General features: G+C 46.4%; 1 protein-coding gene across 1 annotated transcript in view; it reads left to right on the top strand.

Annotated features, from left to right (window-relative positions):
* The first annotated feature begins 16,561 nt into the window (after window positions 1–16,561).
* AKAP1 (A-kinase anchoring protein 1) overlaps window positions 16,562–19,597 on the top strand; it is a 57,055-nt gene continuing 54,019 nt past the window's right edge. The window contains exon 1 of the mRNA XM_060757061.2: window positions 16,562–16,712. The gene's annotated coding sequence lies outside the window, so the exon portion shown is untranslated. The remainder of the gene's footprint in view (window positions 16,713–19,597) is intronic.

Genomic DNA, 19,597 nt, shown 5'->3' with positions numbered 1-19,597 from the left:
CGGTCTTTGCCTGGCTTCAAGATGGCAATGACTCTTGCTTTCCTCCAGATTTTGGGGATCTGACAGGATGCAGTGCAGTTGTTCATCAGCTCAAAACCTTACTTAAAAAATATCCCTCGTAGTTAATAACCCAGGGGCTACCTAGATAGGAACTGGAGCCTATCTTGGTAGCCCCTGGGTTATTAACTACGAGGGGTATTTTTTAAGTAAGGTCCGTTTCAACATAAGTACACAACAAAAGTTTATTTCAAAAAAATAAATTTATTTTCAGAAAGTACATACTTCACTCTATTTTTCGACATAGTTGCCAAGTTTGTTCAAACACTTATCATACCTATGAACCAATTTTAAAATACCCTCTTCACGAATCCTCGTTTCAATTGAAGCCACCAAATCATCTGTAATCAAAGAAGGGCGACCGGAGCGGTCCTCATCATGGACGTTGTCACTGCCATCTTTGAATTGTCGTACCCACTTCCGCACTTTGCTTTCACTCATAACAGTATCACCGTACACTTCACAAATCTGTCGATGAATTTCTGCAGCAGCAGGTTCCTTGCTGACAAAAACCGTATCTCTGAGCGAATCTCACATGCGGCGGGTGAGTTGATAGTCTTAAACATTTTTAAAGCACAGAACCGTAGAGGTTAGCTACAGAACGGAAACTGAGCACAGTTGTTCCCGAGGCATGCCGGTACACGACGCACACGCTCATTGCGGTATGCGTGCAAACTACTAGTGTCTACAACAAAACGGACCTTACTTTAAAAATACCCCTCGTAACTCTACCCTAGAGTTCTTCCTGTTAACTAACCCATCTTGGAGAGCCAATCTCTTGTGCTAACTCTCACAAGAGATCAGACTGCTGTCTGACCTTTTTCCTGTCAGCTCACAGCACTGTCTAACATGGACACTCTTTCTCCCAGCTCTCTCCCTGAAAACCCAGTTTCAAACTCTACACCTTCACACGCCACCTCCCAACTCTCACTGAAGCTACCTTCTTTCCCTCCTCAGACTTGGCTCCTCCCAACTGCTCTGGCCAATCATCATCATCACTTTATTTCTTAATTAGTCGCTCTCCACCAAAGTGCTCCGAGTGACTTACAATTTAAAATAGCTTATAGCAATCCTAGGAGTCTCTAAACTCCTCCCCTCTTCCAACCATCCTCACTCCTCACTCCTCCCTGGCATTCCCTCCTAAAATGAAGGCCTGCCTTACTGTTATCCAGCCTCCCTTTCTGGCCTGCCAGGTAAGATTCACCACACATGGTTACATTACTTACAAATTAAAGAACATTATAATCAAGATAAGAAATTAGGTTTCCACAATATGGAAGAATTCTGGGATAAAATTTTGAAAATGGAAAAGAAGTGTATAATAAAGTTATATGATAAATTGTTAGATTGGTCAACAGAGGGAGAGATGATAAAAACTGTATGCTGAAATGGGCAGAAAATTTTAAAAGACCGATACCATTTTATTTATTATTTATTTATTATTTAAACTTATATGCCACCACTCCCCTGGGGCTCGGAGCGGCTTACAAGAATAGCTAAAATCTAACAAAGTTTAAAAGCAATTTAAAACAATTTAAAAACAACACTATCAAACATCAAAAGCCTGTCGGAACAGGTATGTCTTACATGCCCTGCGGAAAGCTGGTAAGTCCCGCAGGGTACGAACTTCAGGTGGCAGAGTATTCCAGAGTGATGGTGCCACTGCTGTGAAGGCTCTGCGTCTGGTTGCCGTTAGACACAAGGTCTTGACACTGGGAACTTCCAATAGATCTTGGTCCTCAGAATGGAGGGATCTCTGGGGTTGGTAGGGGGTGAGACGATCCCTCAGATACATTGGCCCCAGACCATGCAAGGCCTTAAAGGTGAGTACCATCACTTTGAAAGTGATCCGGTGCTCAATTGGTAACCAATGCAGCTGTAGTAAGATTGGTGTTATGTGGCATCTCATCGGAATTCCCGCAAGAAGCCGAGCAGCTGCATTTTGTACCAACTTGAGCTTCCGAATCACCGACAGAGGGAGGCCAATGTAGAGGGCGTTACAGTAGTCCAGTCTTGAGATGACCGTGGCCTGGATCACCATAGCTAGGTCGTCCCTGGACAGGGAGGGGGCCAGCCATCTAGCCTGCCGCAGGTGAAAGAAGGCGGTTCTGCTCACGGCGGAGACCTGGGCCTCCATCGTCAGCAGAGGGTCCAAAAGGACTCCCAGACTCTTTACCAATGGTGACGGGCGTAACGCCTCGCCATCCAGGGTGGGCAGATGGATGTCCCCACTGCCTGGTCGACCCAGCCATAGGATCTCCGTCTTTGCTGGATTCACCCTCAACCTGCTGGCACACAGCCATCCAGTAATGGCCTCGAGGCACTGATGGAAACAATCGGGTACAGAGTCCAGTTGGCCTTCCATCTTCAGAACCAGCTGAGTGTCATCGGCATACTGGTAACACTCAAGCCCAAAACCTCGAACCAGCTGAGCAAGTGGTCGCATATAGATGTTAAACAACAGAGGGGAGAGAATGGCCCCCTGAGGAACCCCACAAGATAGAGAGAGGGGACCTCTTCGAGACCAGGCCTCCCCTCTCCACTCGTTGTCCACGGTTGTGAAGAAAGGAGGACAGCCAGTTTAAAGCTGTCCCCCTGATTCCAGCAACAGCAAGGCGGTGGGTCAAAAGATTGTGGTCAACTGTGTCAAATGCTGCTGTGAGATCCAATAACACAAGCAGCGCTGACCCGCCCTGGTCAAGCTGGCATCGAAGGTGATCCGGGATGGAGACCAGCACAGTCTCAGCACAGTGGACAAAAAGGCAAGAACAACTTGCAAAAAAGATAGGGCTACAAATTACATCAAAAATTGAAAGTCTTCGGAATCTGGATCACGGCGAAAAATAATCAATTGTTAAAAAATAACTATGAAAAAATCTGGATGGTAATCAAGAAAGACCTGACCAAATGGAAAAATTTAAATTTCTCCCTCTTGGGCCGTACTTCATTGGTTAAAATTAACATCTTGCCTTGGCTACTTTTCCTCTTCCAGAACTTACCAATAATAAGAAATGTAAAAAAAAATTTTTAGAATGGAATAGAGAACTATCGAAATTTGTATGGAATGGTAAAAGAACAAGGATAAAACACACATAATACTGACAGATAAGAAATCAAGAGGAGGCTTTGGCCTCCCTGATCTATGATTATATGCTGAAGCCAGCTCCCTAATAGTTAACCTACTATCAAAGGGTTAACCTACTAGTTAACCTACTATCAAAGGGTTAACCTAACCTAGTTAACCTACTATCATTAGGGAATGGATAAAGCTGAAAGATGAAAAACGGTTGGTGCTGGAAGGCTTCGACCTGCGGTCAGGATGGCATGCTTATACATGGTATGAAAAGGAGCAGAAAGAAAAAGGTTTTGGAAACCATTTTGTAAGATCGGCCCTGTTAAGAATTTGGTAGAAACTTCTACTCGGAAACTCCGTTATGGGTATCTCCGATGGAAGCAAACCAGAGGAGGTTGTTAGGATGGATGAAGTGGCCAACATACAAGGATTTACTAATCACCGGTACTAGCTCTTTAATCTTGCATGAAGATATTAAAAAAGATTATCCAAATATCTCTTGGTTACACTACCTACAAATTAAAGAATACTTTAATAAAGATAAAAAATAGGTTTTAATCTGAAAACGACAAGCTGGGATAAATTCCTTCAGTTAGAGAAAAAGGTCAGTTACCATGATGTCTAATCAATTGTTAGATTGGCACACAGAAACTGAGGTGGTAAAGAACTGCATGATAAGATGGGATGAGAATATCAGAAGACTCATCCACTTAAAGGAATGGGAACAAATTTGGATTAAGAAATCAAAATTTACTTATGCTATGGATGTTAAGGAAAACAAAGTCGATAGGAACTTTAGAAGGGTCTACCCCAGGAGGAGAGGCCCTGCGGCCCCACCAAAGAGGGATCGCTATATTGGTGAGCAAAGAGAAGCCTAATTTTAAGCAATTTATTTTCTCTAAGTTCCCAAAAAAGAATCTAACCAAAGTTGAAGAAAGTGCCACCGAGGTTTATTAGCGATTCAGCCGAAAAGGATGCAAAGCCGCGATCATTTGTCAAGCAGAGCATGTGGTTACAGAAATAAAGGCCATTTTTATAGAAAATACAGAGTTGTGAGTTTCAAAATTCCCACTCCCCCATCTCGCCCAGCTCGAAGGGGATTGGCTGATGCGCAAACAGCTGGGAGGAGGCTTGGCTGTCCCAGAGCCAATCAGGAGGCTCCTGCTGCCTTGATGCTCCAGCGAATCGGAAGGGAGGGAGGCGGGACGAAGGACTACAATGCATTCTTGAGTGGATTATGTTTAATGTCTTGGAGGTTTAACTGGCCTGCCAGAAAAACCACGGCTATTGTCTTGAGATGGGCCTGCGAAAAGCATTGATTACTTAATCCGAGTTTTCCTCTTGTGATCAGATAGGGCACAAAGGGGGAGGCTTTGGTGAATGTCTTTAGTGGAGAGATTTGAAAGAAAAACGGGTTGGGGGAAGAAGGACTTTTCGAAGGTCATCTTTCCCCCATTGTTATATGATTAAAAGTTTGCCAAGCAAAAATTTGACCAAGGCTTAACCCTTATTAACTTAACTCTCTGGGATGGGTCTCGGGGGCACGGTTTTGTCATGGCTCCGGTCCTTCCTGGAGGGAAGAACCCAGATGATGAAGCTGGGAGATGCCTGCTCGGACCCCTGGCCTTTGACCTGTGGGGTCCCGCAAGGCTCTATTCTGTCTCCCATGCTTTTTAACATCTACATGAAACCGCTGGGAGAGGTCATCCGGAGTTTTGGAGTTGGGTGCCATCTCTACGCAGATGACGCACAACTCTACTACTCTTTTCCACCCAATTCCAAGGAGCCCTCTCGGATGCAGGAGAGATGATGAGGTGCATGTATAAATATGTGAGAGGGAGTCATGGGGCGGAGGGAGCGAACTTGTTTCCTGCTGCCCTGGAGACTGGGACACAATGGAACAATGGCTTCAAACTACAAGAAAGGAGATTCCATCTGAACATCCCTGCTCGTGATTCCGCCAGCGTCGCAAGCGCGTTTGGTGGGGACGCAAGACAGGGCCTTTTCTGTGGTGGCCCCCTGACTCTGGAACACCCTCCCAAAAGATCTTATGCAGGCCCCTACATTGGCAGTCTTTAGAAAGAACTTGAAGACCTGGCTGTTCCGATGTGCCTTTCCAGAATAGGAATGTCCAATAACAAGTCCCAGAAGCACTTTATTAGAACTAAGATTGCTGCACACCGCACACTGCACTTACCCTATAATCCTTACATATCACCTTAAGGCTATCCAGTCCAACTCCCTTCACCAGGGCAAGAAAACATAATCAAAGCGCTACTGACTTTAAACAAACACCTTTCAACAAATGCTATCTGTAGGCCTGTGTCTCCCTCTGCTGGCTGTCAAATATGAGCTCCCACCTGATCCTGGAACTTGTCTGATCATAGAATCAAAGAGTTGGAAGAGACCTCATGGGCCATCCAGTCCAACCCCATTCTGCCAAGAAGCAGGACTATTGCATTCAAATCACCCCTGACAGATGGCCATCCAGCCTCTGTTTAAAAGCTTCCAAAGAAGGAGCCTCCACTACACTCCGGGGCAGAGAGTTCCACTGCTGAACAGCTCTCACAGTCAGGAAGTTCTTCCTCGTGTTCAGATGGAATCTCCTCTTTTGTAGTTTGAAGCCATTGTTCCACGTCCTAGTCTCCAAGGAAGCAGAAAACAAGCTTGCTCCCTCCTCCCTGTGGCTTCCTCTCACATATTTATACATGGCTATCATATCTCCTCTCGGCCTTCTCTTCTTCAGGCTAAACATGCCCAGCTCCTTAAGCCGCTCCTCATAGGGCTTGTTCTCCAGACCTTTGATCATTTTAGTCGCCCTCCTCTGGACACATTCCAGCTTGTCAATATCTCTCTTAGAATCATAGAATCACAGAATCAAAGAGTTGGAAGAGACCTCATGGGCCATCCAGTCCAACCCCATTCTGCCAAGAAGCAGGAATATTGCATTCAAATCACCCCTGACAGATAGCCATCCAGCCTCTGTTTAAAAGCTTCCAAAGAAGGAGCCTCCACCACACTCTGGGGCAGAGAGTTCCACTGCTGAACGGCTCTCACAGTCAGGAAGTTCTTCCTCATGTTCAGATGGAATCTCCTCTCTTGTAGTTTGAGGCCATTGCTCCACTGCGTCCTAGTCTCCAGGGAAGCAGAAAACAAGCTTGCTCCCTCCTCCCCGTGACTTCCTCTCACATATTTATACATGGCTATCATGTCTCCTCTCAGCCTTCTCTTCTTCAGGCTAAACATGCCCAGCTCTTTCAGCCACTCCTCATAGGGCTTGTTTTCTAGACCCTTGATCATTTCAGTTGCGATCCTCTGGACACAGAGGCAGCCCTAGGTAATTTTCAATGGTAAGCAAACAGTATTTCGGCGCCCCACCACCACCACCACCAATCACTGATATATATTTTCTGTTTGTCGTGGGAGTTCTGTGTGCCATATTTGGTTCAACTATACATCCCAATAACTACAACTCCCAAATGTCAAGGTCTGTTTTCCCCTAACTCTACTAGTGTTCACATTTGGGTATATTGTCATGGGTCATGGGGGTTCTGTCTGGGAAGTTTGGCCCAATTCTGTCATTGGTGGACTTCAGAATGCTCTTTGATTGTAGGTGAACCATATCATATGTCAAGGTCTATTTTCCCGCAAGAGCGCCTCAAGAGCACCCCTGGGCAAAATCAACTATACTGCAAATGCTTACTTTGCGTAATGGTTGAGCCGCCCCTGCACACAGATATAGTATCCTAGATTTGAAAGGGACCCCTAAACAAGAACAATGATATGTTGCATGTTCCAGAGTAGGCAAACCAGACACTCTCCACATCAACACTGACAAAGAAACAGCAAAAAATACTGTTTACCCACAAGCAGAAAGGAATTACAAAATATTAGAAACCACCACTTTCTCATTACTTTATTTTCCAGATCACCAGACTGGGCCACAGCAATGCCTGACAGGTGACAGCTAGTACAATATAATACTACTAATAATAATATTACAATATAATGGTATACTACAATATAGTAATATATAATACTGATACTGTACTATGCTAATAATATAATATATTTTACTAGCTGTCCCTGCCATGTGTTGCTGTGGCCCAGTCTGGTGATCAGATAATTGTTATATTGCATTACATTATAATATTATAAATATTATATGTACATACAAAATATTATATTATGATTTTGTCATTTGGGAGTTGTAATTGCTGAGATTTATAGTTCACCTATAATCAAAGAGCATTCTGAACTCCACCAGCGATGGAATTGAATCAAATGTGGCACACAGGACTCCCATGACCAACAGAAAACACTGGAAGAGTTTGGTAGGCATTGACCTTCAGTTTTGGAGTTGTAGTTCACCTACATCCAGAGAGCACTGTGGACTCAAACAATGATGGATATGGACCAAACTTGGCAGCAAAACTCAATATGCCCTAATATGAACATTGGTGGAGTTTGGGGAAAATAGACCTTGACATTTGGGAGTTGTAGTTACTGGGATGTATAGTTCACCTACAATCAAAGAGCATTTTGAACTCCACCAATGATGGAATTGAACCAAATGTGACACACAGGACTCCCATGACCAACAGAAAACACTAGAAGGGTTTGGTGGGCATTGACCTTGAGTTTTGGAGTTGTCGTTCACCTACTTATAGAGAGCACTGTGGACTCAAACAATGATGGATGTGGACCAAACTTGGCACGAATACTCAATATGACCAAATATAAACACAGATGGAGTTTGGGGAAAATAGAATCTTGACATTTGGGAGTTGTTGTTGCTCGAATTTATAGTTCACCTACAATCAAAGAGCATTCTGAATGATAGAATTGGCCCAAACTTCCCACACAGAACCCCCATGACCAACAGAAAATACAGTGTTTTCTGACACCCCCTCGTAACCCCCCCCCCAGGGGTCCCGGCCCCGAGGTTGAGAACCACTGGCATACACCTAACAACCCAATGTATGTCCTTCACTCAAAAAAATTAAGTTTATCATTTGGGAGTTGTAGTTGCTGGGATTTATAGTTCATCTACAATCAAAGAGCATTTTGAACTTCACCAATGATGGCATTGGGAGTGGCACACAGGACTCCCATGACCAACAGAAAACACTAGAAGGGTTTGGTGGCCATTGACCTTGAGTTTTGGAGCTGTAGTTCACCTACATATAGAAAGCATTGTGGACTCAAACAATGATGGATCTGGACCAAACTTGGCACGAATACTCAATATGCCCAAATATAAACACAGATGGAGTTTGGGGAAAATAGAATCTTGATATTTGGGAGTTGTAGTTTCTGGGATTTGTAGTTCATCTACAATCCCAGAGCATTCTGAACCCCACCAACGATAGAATTGGGCCAAACCTCCCACAGAGAACCCCCATGACCACCAGAGTGGGCCACAGCAACGCGTGGCAGGGGACGGCTAGTAATAAATAAATAAATAAATAACTGGAAGCCTAGTTTCCTTTCAGTTGGGCTGCTCTTCCAGGCAATGAATCCATGCCCTTAAGGAATCATAGAATCAAAGAATTGGAAGAGACCTCATGGGCCAAGGAGAGCTTCCTTGGGTTGTGCCAGATAGCAACCCACTTTATTTCTTCTGTTGTGATCAGTTTGAACACGCAAGAGGATCTCCTTTGTTTCTCAGCAACCAAAGGGTGCTGACTGAAAACACCCCAAGGCTGTGCGACTCAGGTGAGATGGGGAAAAGCCAAGATAATGTGTTGCAGAAGAGCATTGGCACTGTAATCTATACACATAGTAAAAGTGAAAATATGAATGTGTGTGTGGCTGAGGTGTCCACTTACACAGACAAGCTCCTGTCTCCTCAATCAGCTATAGCTCCTACAACTCATGAGACACCGAAAGCCCTCCCTCCAATAACATTGCAGGTTATAGTGAGCGCCGTGAACATGCCCAAGGGCCACGCCAATGACCTCCACCAACACCATCCTGCCCACCACCCAAGTGAAGGCTTTCATATGGGGACCATTCCATCCTAGGTTTTATGTGTTTCCTCCACCACAGACACCCTACTGTGCAACGCTAGGTACCCAAGCTAGTCTATATAAATAAAAATGTAATGTTCGTTTGTGGGATTAACATAACTCAAAAACCACTGGGTGAATTGCCGCCAAATTTGGCCACAAGACACCTACTAACCCAAGGAGTGACCATCAAATTGATTTTGTCATTTGGGAGTTGTAGCTGCTGGGATTTATAGTCAACCTACAATCAAAGAGCATTCTAAACTCCACCAATGATGGAACTGAACCAAACTTGGCACACAGGACTCCCATGACCAACAGAAAACATTAGAAGAGTTTGGTGGGCATTGACCTTGAGTTTGGAAGTTTTAGTTCACCTCCATCCAGAGAGCACTGTGGACTCAAACAATGATGGATCTGGACCAAACTTGGCACAAATATTCCATATGCCAAAATGTGAACACTGGTGGAGTTTGAGGGAAGTAGACCTTGACATTTGGAAGTTGTAGTTACTGGGATTTATAGTTCACTTACAATCAAAGAGCATTCTGAATCCCACGAACGACAGAATAGGGGCAAACTTCCCACACAAAACCCCCATAAAAAGGTAAAGGTAGTCTCCTGACATTAAGCCCAGTCACAAATTCCAAGATTCCATAGCATTGAGCCATGACAGTTACCAGTAGCGTCAAACGACATTAATTCTACAGTGCAGATGCACCCAAATATTAAGAAACCAGGTGCCCTTTTAATTTATCCAAGGCAGCACAGATTAATATGTACTCATTATGAAGTCAGAGGTGTTGGAAACATTGTGGGTCAGACTGGATGGCCCTTGTGGTCTCTTCCAAATTTAGACCACACCTGGAATATTGTGTCCAATTCTGGGCACCACAATTGAAGAGAGATATTGACAAGCTGGAATGTGTCCAGAGGAGGGCGACTAAAATGATCATGGGTCTGGAGAACAAGCCCTATGAGGAGCGGCTTAAGGAGCTGGGCATGTTTCGCCTTCAGAAGAGAAGGCTGAGAGGAGATATGATAGCCATGTATAAATATGTGAGAGGAAGCCACAGGGAGGAGGGAGCAAGCTTGTTTTCTGCTTCCTTGGAGACTAGGACGCGGAACAATGGCTTCAAACTACAAGAGAGGAGATTCCATCTGAACATGAGGAAGAATTTCCTGACAGTGGGAGCCGTTCAGCAGTGGAACTCTCTGCCCCGGAGTGTAGTAGAGGCTCCTTCTTTGGAGGCTTTTAAAGACAGGCTGGATGGCCATCTGTCAGGGGTGCTTTGAATGCAATATTCCTGCTTCTTGGCAGAATGGGGTTGGACTGGATGGCCCTGGAGGTCTCTTCCAATTCTTTGATTCTATGATTCTATGACTGTGGGAGCCGTTCAGCAGTGGAACTCTCTGCCCTGGAGTGTAGTGGAGGCTCCTTCTTTGGAGCTCTTTAAAGACAGGCTGGATGGCCATCTGTCAGGGGTGCTTTGAATGCAATATTCCTGCTTCTTGGCAGAATGGGGTTGGACTGGATAGTCCATGAGGTCTCTTCCAATTCTGATTCTATGGTCCTGCTTTTAGACACCAAAGCTGTCCATACAAGGCTTGGGGCTGTGGACCTCTTTCCCAATTTCTGAAACCAACACTAACCTTTCTTTTCAAATCCTCTGTCCTGATTTCCCCGCCCTTCAGCAGATGGTTCCCATATCAGGAGATTGGGATTATGCCGGTCATTGGGATCCCCTTTCTCCTACTGATAGCAGCTCGCCGAAAGTGTTTGCTCTTCTGGTTAAAGATAAACGAGAGAAAGCAGCAGCAGGAGTGGTAGAAAGTGATTCCCGTCTGAAACCCTTGAGAGAAGCTGCCAGCCAATGCAGACACTGCCAGGTGAAATGTACTATATTACTATAGTAGTAAGCTTTTAAATATATATGTGTGTGTATAAACATTAACATACAATTGTAAACACAATACAAGAATCGTAGAGTTGGAAGAGACCTCATGGGCCATCCAGTCCAACCCCATTCTGCCAAGAAGCAGGAATATTGCATTCAAATCACCCTTGACAGATGGCCATCCAGCCTCTGTTTCAAAGCTTCCAAAGAAGAAGCCTCCACCACACTCCAGGGCAGAGAGTTCCACTGCTGAACGGCTCTCACAGGAAGTTCTTCCTCATGTTCAGATGGAATCTCCTCTCTTGTAGTTTGAAGCCATTGCTCCATTGCGTCCTAGAAAACAAGCTTGCTCCCTCCTCCCTGTGACTTCTTCTCACATATTTATCCATGGCTATCATATCTGTTCTGTCGCGCGCTGGGCCTGTAAAAAATTTCCTTTAGAACAGGACGTGCAACCTTTGCCCAGCGGGAAGCCCAAAGAGAAGTTCTCAGAGGTTTTCCACCACAAATGATCTTTAGGTGGCTTGTGAAGTACAACAAAGTCTTTTATTAATGAACAATCAAACAGAAACTTCTCTTGTCTTCAGTAAAGTTAAGCAAATTATTCCAAGCTTTTAGGCAACTGGTGGCTTCCCAATCTTGCCCACGAAGGACAGGCAACTGTCTTCAATAACTTCTTCTTTACTTTAAATGGAAAATCCCCTTTTTAACTTCTTCCAGGCTGACTGTAATCTAACCCTTACTGATGTGGGCTCCGCTACCGGGTCGAACTGCTTCTCCAACGCCGAGTGGACCTACCAGTAAAGGCTTAGATGTTCTCCAGGTGGAGTTCCTTGGTCTTTAGGGCTGTTTCCCTGGAAATTATTTGGAGACTCTTAAGACTGTTTCCCCTCGGAAAGTCTTTAGGATTGAAGCTTTTGTACAGGGAAAGCTTGCGCATGTCCTGTACATTAGCTTTCCTTGCTGAGACTAACTAAAAATGGCTCCCTTCCCTTCCCAACTGCCCTGAGCAAGGGGCAGGACCAAAACTTAACAATGATGGACAGGTGACTTGCCCTATGACTGCAACCAAAGGAAGCCACCTATCTGCAGAGTCCCTGAAACCTAGGACTGCAAACAAACATTTAATACAAAGCAAATATAGCTGGAGCTCCTGGTACATGTTCAGATGGAATCTCCTTTCTTGTAGTTTGAAGCCATTGTTCCATTGCGTCCTAGTCTCCAAGGAAGCAGAAAACAAGCTTGCTCCCTCCTCCCTGTGGCTTCCTCTCACATATTTATACATGGCTATCATATCTCCTCTCAGCCTTCTCTTCTGAAGGCGAAACATGCCCAGCTCCCCAAGCCGCTCCTCATAGGGCTTGTTCTCTAGACCCTTGATCATTTTAGTCGCTCTCTTCTGGACACATTCCAGCTTGTCAATATCTCTCTTGAATTGTGGTGCCCAGAATTGGACACAATATTCCAGGTGTGGTCTAACCAAGGCAGAATAGAGCATGGGGAGCATGACTTCCCTGGATCTAGACACTATGCTCCTATTGATGCAGGCCAAAATCCCATTGGCTTTTTTTGCTGCTGCATCACATTGTTGGCTCATGTTTAAGTTGCTGTCCACAAGGAGCGCAATATCTTTTTCACACATACTACTCTCGAGCCACGCATCCACCATTCTGTATCTTTGAATTTCGTTTTTCTGCCTAAGTGGAGTCTCTTGCATTTGTCCCAATTGAACTTCATTTTGTTAGTTTTGGCCAATCATCTTTCTAATCTGTGAAGATCACTTTGAATTCTGCTTCTGTCTTCCGGAGTCTTGGCTCTCCCTCCCAATTTGGTGTCATCTGCAAACTCATGCTCCCCATGCTCTATTCTGCCTTGGTTACACCACACCTGGAATACTGTGTCCAATTCTGAGCACCACAATTGAAGGGAGAGGTTGACCAGCTGGAATGTGTTCAGAGGGCGACTCAAATGATCAAAGGTCTGGAAAACAAGGCCTATGAGGAGCGGCTTAAAGAACTGGGCATGTTTAACCTGCAGAAGAGAAAGCTGAGAGGAGACATGATGAGGTGCATGTATAAATATGTGAGAGGGAGTCATGGGGCGGAGGGAGCGAACTTGTTTCCTGCTGCCCTGGAGACTGGGACACAATGGAACAATGGCTTCAAACTACAAGAAAGGAGATTCCATCTGAACATGAAGAACTTCCTGGCTGTGAGAGCTGTTCAGCAGTGGAACTCTCTGCCGCGGATTGTGGTGGAGGCTCCTTCTTTGGAAGCTTTTAAACAGAGGCTGGATAGCCATCTGTCAGGGGTGATTTGAATGCAGTTTTCCTGCTTCTTGGCAGAATGGGATTGGACTGGATGGCCCACGAGGTCTCTTCCAACTCTAGGATTCTATGAACTCGAAGTTCTGGGAGTTAAAGTCCAAAACACCTGGAGGGCCCAAGTTTGCCCATATCTGGCCTAGACCCAGGGGTGGCTCAACCCAATACGCAAAGTAAACATTTGCAGTATAGTTGATTTTGCTCAGGCGCACTCTTGGGGGGAAATAGACCTTGACATATGTGAGTTGTAGTTACTAGGATGTATAGTTTACTTACAATCAAAGATCATTCTGAACTCCACCAATGATGGAATTGAACCAAATATGGCACACACAACTCCCACAACAGACAGAAAATATATATCAATGATTGGTTTGGGGGGGGGGGGTGCCAAAATACTGTTTGCTTACCATTGAAATGGTAAGCCCCCGGTGGTGCAGTGGGTTAAAGTACTGAGCTGCTGAGCTTGTTGATCAAAAGGTTGCAGGTTCGATTCCGGGAGCGGCGTGAGCTTCTGCTGTCAGCCCTAGCTTCTGCCAACCTAGCAGTTTGAAAACATGCAAATGTGAGTAGATCAATAGGTACCGCTCCGGCGGGAAGGTAACGGTGCTCCATGCAGTCATGCTGGCCACATGACCTTGGAGATTATTTATTTATTTATCGTGTCATCCGCAACCAGAACATTGTATTACATTTCTAGCAGAACAAAACAAACAAACAGATTAAAAAAAACAAATTTTGCAAACTTGGTAGCTGATTAAATGTCCCTTGACCAGTATCTGGCCACTTGGAGTGCTTCTGGAGTTGCCGCAAGAAGGTCCTCCATGGTGCATGTGGCAGGGCTCAGGTTGCATTGCAGCAGGAGGTCAGTGGTTTGCTCTTCTCCGCACTCGCATGTCGTGGATTCCACTTTGTAGCCCCATTTCTTAAGATTGGCTCTGCATCTCGTGGTGCCAGAGCGCAGTCTGTTCAGTGCCTTCCAAGTCGCCCAGTCTTCTGTGTGCCCAAGTGGGAGTCTCTCATCTGGTATCACCCACGGATTGAGGTGCTGGGTTTGGGCCTGCCACTTTTGCTGAGGTGTTCCAGCGAGAGTCTCTGTAGATCTAAGAAAAGTATTTCTTGATTTGAGTCGTTGACATGCTGGCTGATACCAAACAAGGGATGAGCTGGAGATGTCACTGCCTTGGTCCTTTCACTATTGGCTGCTACTTCCCGGCGGATGTCTGGTGGTGCAATACCGGCTAAGCAGTGTAATTTCTCCAGTGGTGTAGGGCGCAGACACCCCGTGATAATGTGGCATGTCTCATTAAGAGCCACATCCATTGTTTTAGTGTGGTGAGACGTTTTCCACACTGGGCATGCGTACTCAGCAGCAGAGTAGCATAGCGCAAGGGCAGATGTCTTCACTGTGTCTGGTTGTGATCCCCAGGTTGTGCCAGTCAGCTTTCGTGTGATATTGTTTCTAGCACCCACTTTTTGCTTGATGTTCAGGCAGTGCTTCTTGTAGGTAAGAGCACGGTCCAGAGTGACTCCCAGGTATTTGGGTGCGCTGCAATGCTCCAGTGGGATTCCTTCCCAGGTCATCCTCAGAGCTCGGGATGCTTGTCCGTTCTTAAGGTGAAAGGCGCATGTCTGTGTTTTAGATGGATTAGGGATCAGCTGGTTTTCCCTGTAATGGGCAGTGCGGCTGGCGGGTACGAGAGACAGGGCCTTTTCTGTGGTGGCCCCACGGCTATGGAACGCCCTGCCCTTGGAGGTAAGATCAGCCCCTTCATTGATGATATTCCGAAGAAGATTGAAGACCTGGGTGTTTAAGCAGGCATTTGGTTAACCCAATGCAACGAATGGTAACTGACTAAAGGACTGGCAACATGGATGACGAACTGGATCACGTTTTTAGTTAAGAGTCGAACTGGATTGGTATTGATGTATGAATTGTGTTTTTATGTTTTTTATGTTTTTTATGCTTTTAACTGTATACTGTTGATTGTTATATTATGTTGTAAACTGCGTTGAGTCGCCGGCTAGGCTGAGAAACGGCGGTATATAAATATAGCAAATAAATAAATAAATAAATAAATAAGAGCACCTAGAGCTTCGGAGAGCTTCTGTTCTGCCATCTCAAAGCTCCCTGCTTGAGCAGTAATGGCACGATCATCAGCATAGATGAAACTCTCTGTCCCTTCTGGCAGTGGCTGGTCATTTGTGTAGATGTTGAACATGGATGGAGCAAGCACGCTCCCCTGAGGCAGGCCGTTCTTCTGTTTCCGCCATCTGCTTCTCTGGCCCTGGAACTCAACAAAAAAGCTCCTGTTTTGTAGCAGGTTTCCTATGAGGCGGGTGAGGTGGTCGTCCTTTGTGATATTGTACATTTTTCTCAAGAGGAGGCGGTGGTTCACAGTCTCATAGGCTGCGGACAGGTCTATGAATATAGCTCCTGTGATCTGCTGACTTTCAAAGCCATCTTCTATGTGCTGAGTCAGGTTCAACACTTGCGATGTGCAGCTTTTGCCTTTCCTGGAGCCAGCTTGCTGTGGGATCAGACATGGGAATCAGACACCTTGGAGGTGTCTACGGACAACGCTGGCTCTTCGGCTTAGAAATGGAGATGAGCACCACACCCCAGAGTCAGACATGACTGGACTTCATGTCAGGGGACTACCTTTATCTTTTTTAGCCAGATTTTGTTCATTTAATGGTTTCACCCTTTCTGACAAGAGTCCTTTGCCCCACCCTGGTCATTCCACAGATATATAAACCCATTTTCCTAGTTCCAACAGACCTCACTACCTCTGAGGATGCTTGCCATAGATGCAGGCGAAACGTCAGGAGAAAATGCCTCTAGAACATGGCCATACAGGCCGAAAAAACCTACAACAACCTATTGTATGGTCCTTTCTCGTCTTACTCCATCAGTTCTGGAAGCCCATGTGTAGAATTAATTCAGTTTGATACCACTTTTGACTGCCATGGCTCAACACTGTGGAATTATACTACATCTCCCAGGGTCCCATAGCACTGGGTCATGAGAAAGCGGGTGAAATCGTTGCGCGGTCCCTCCTCGTCATTCCTTTGAGCCTGAGTCGGGTCACGCATGCGCAATGGGCAGCCTTGTCCTGCTCCCAGGGAGGGAAAGGGAAGTCTCGCGCGGGCTGGGAGGGGGTGGGGCGGAGGGGGCGGGGCGAGCGGGGCCTTAAAGGCGCGGTGGGCGGGGCCAAGAGGACGCTGTGTATTTTGGTCGGATGCCTCAGCGTTCTGAAGGGCCCCGGCGGGCGGGAGGCAGGGAAGGAAGGCGGCACGTGGAGCGGAGCGGGGCCCGGGCCCAGGCCGAGCAGAAGCCTCCCAGGACGGTGAGAGGGGCCTGCTTTGGGGCCCTTGCGCGCCCTTCCGGTTCTTCTGCCTTTGCCCCTTGGCGGGGGGGGGGTGTGTGTGTCAGTCTCAGCCCTTTAGTATTGTTGTGATACTACATACAAGGCTTGGATTTCCAACCAAGTTTGCAGGAGGCCCCTCTATTGGTATTCTATTACTATTAATATCATTACTGTGTTGTCTAAGGCTTTCATGGCCGGAATCACTGGGTTGCTGTGAGTTTTCTGGGCAGTATAGCTATGTCCCAGAAGCATTCTCTCCTGACGTTTCGCCCACATCTAGGCCTCCTCAGAGGTTGTGAGGAGGGGAGAAAGGTCTCTTGTCTGCAGACAAGAATGGCCTTGCAGCTTCAAAGCCTGGCTGCTTCCTGCCTGGGGAAGAACCCCAGGTTGGGAGGTGTTAGCTGGCCCTGATTGTTTCCTGTCTGGAATTCCCCTCAGAGATTGTGAGGAGGGGAGAAAGGTCTCTTATCTGCTGAAGGTTGCAGCAGACAAGAATGGCCTTGCAGTTTCAAAGCCTGGCTGCTTCCTGCCTGGGGAGGAATCCCAGGTTGGGAGGTGTTAGCTGGCCCTGATTGTTACCTGTCTGGAATTCCCCTCAGAGGTTGTCAGGTCTGTTGGAAACTAGGTAAGTGGGGTTTATATACTCGTATATATACTAGTTGTCACCTGCCACACACTGCTGTGGCCCAGTCTGTTCCAGAAGCATTCTCTCCTGATGTTTCGCCCACATCTTTGGCAGGCCTCTTCAGAGGTTGTGAGGAGGGGAGAAAGGTCTCTTTGCTGAAGGTTGCAACAGACAAGAATGGCCTTGCAGCTTCAAAGCCTGGCTGCTTCCTGCCTGGGGAGGAATCCCAGGTTGGGAGGTGTTAGCTGGCCCTGATTGTTTCCTGTCTGGAATTCCCCTCAGAGATTGTGAGGAGGGGAGAAAGGTCTCTTGTCTGCTGAAGGTTGCAACAGGCAAGAATGGCCTTGCAGCTTCAAAGCCTGGCTGCTTCCTGCCTGGGGAGGCATCCCAGGTTGGGAGGTGTTAGCTGGCCCTGATTGTTTCCTGTCTGGAATTCCCCTCAGAGATTGTGAGGAGGGGAGAAAGGTCTCTTATCTGCTGAAGGTTGCAGCAGACAAGAATGGCCTTGCAGTTTCAAAGCCTGGCTGCTTCCTGCCTGGGGAGGAATCCCAGGTTGGGAGGTGTTAGCTGGCCCTGATTGTTACCTGTCTGGAATTCCCCTCAGAGGTTGTCAGGTCTGTTGGAAACTAGGTAAGTGGGGTTTATATACTCGTATATATACTAGTTGTCACCTGCCACACACTGCTGTGGCCCAGTCTGTTCCAGAAGCATTCTCTCCTGATGTTTCGCCCACATCTTTGGCAGGCCTCTTCAGAGGTTGTGAGGAGGGGAGAAAGGTCTCTTTGCTGAAGGTTGCAACAGACAAGAATGGCCTTGCAGCTTCAAAGCCTGGCTGCTTCCTGCCTGGGGAGGAATCCCAGGTTGGGAGGTGTTAGCTGGCCCTGATTGTTTCCTGTCTGGAATTCCCCTCAGAGATTGTGAGGAGGGGAGAAAGGTCTCTTGTCTGCTGAAGGTTGCAACAGGCAAGAATGGCCTTGCAGCTTCAAAGCCTGGCTGCTTCCTGCCTGGGGAGGAATCCCAGGTTGGGAGGTGTTAGCTGGCCCTGATTGTTTCCTGTCTGGAATTCCCCTCAGAGATTGTGAGGAGGGGAGAAAGGTCTCTTGTCTGCTGAAGGTTGCAACAGGCAAGAATGGCCTTGCAGCTTCAAAGCCTGGCTGCTTCCTGCCTGGGGAGGCATCCCAGGTTTTTAGGTGTTAGCTGGCCCTGATTGTTCCCTGTCTGGAATTCCCCTCAGAGGTTGTTGTCAGGTCTGTTGGAAACTAGGTAAGTGGGGTTTATGTACTTGTATATATACTAGTCGTCACCTGCCACACACTGCTGTGACTCAGTCTGTTCCAGAAGCATTCTCTCCTGACGTTTCGCCCACATCTTTGGCAGGCCTCTTCAGAGGTTGTGAGGAGGGGAGAAAGGTCTCTTGTCTGCTGAAGGTTGCAGCAGACAAGAATGGCCTTGCAGCTTCAAAGCCTGGCTGCTTCCTGCCTGGGGAGGAATCCCAGGTTGGGAGGTGTTAGCTGGTCCTGATTGTTTCCTGTCTGGAATTCCCCTCAGAGGTTGTCAGGTCTGTTGGAAACTAGGTAAGTGGGCTTATATGCTCGTATATATACTAGTCGTCACCTGCCACACACTGCTGTGGCTGAGGCTGTTCCAGAATTCTCTTCCAGAAGCATTCTCTCCTGATGTTTCCCTCACATGTATGACAGGCATCCTCAGAGGTTGAGGGGTCTGTTGGAAACTAGGCAAGTGGGGTTTATATATCTATGGATTCATATAATGCATATTGTATATACATATAATATTTATAATATTATAACCATAGAGTCATAGAATCCTAGAGTTGGAAGAGACCTCATGGGCCATCCAGTCCAACCCCATTCTGCCAAGAAGCAGGAATATTGCATTCAAATCACCCCTGACAGGTGGCCATCCAGCCTCTGTTTAAAAGCTTCCAAAGAAGGAGCCTCCATGACACTCCGGGGCAGAGAGTTCCACTGCTGAACGGCTCTCACATAATGTAATGCAATATAATACTAGTAATAATAATACAATATTATAATTGTAATATTGTTGTCATTGTTTTTAGAGTTTTATTGTTTTTGCTTGATGTTTTATTATTTGCCTCTTTTTAAGCAGAGGGCCAGGTCACAGTCCCTCAAACTGTTGGAGGGCCAGATTATAATTTGGAGAAAAAAATGAATGAATTCCTATGCACACTGCACATCTCTTATTTGAAGTGCAAAAA

Source organism: Anolis sagrei, chromosome 11 (genome assembly GCF_037176765.1).
Source record: "Anolis sagrei isolate rAnoSag1 chromosome 11, rAnoSag1.mat, whole genome shotgun sequence".
NCBI lineage: Eukaryota > Metazoa > Chordata > Lepidosauria > Squamata > Dactyloidae > Anolis > Anolis sagrei.
Note: the sequence above shows the minus strand (reverse complement) of the source record. Positions and strands in the feature narration are given on the sequence as shown.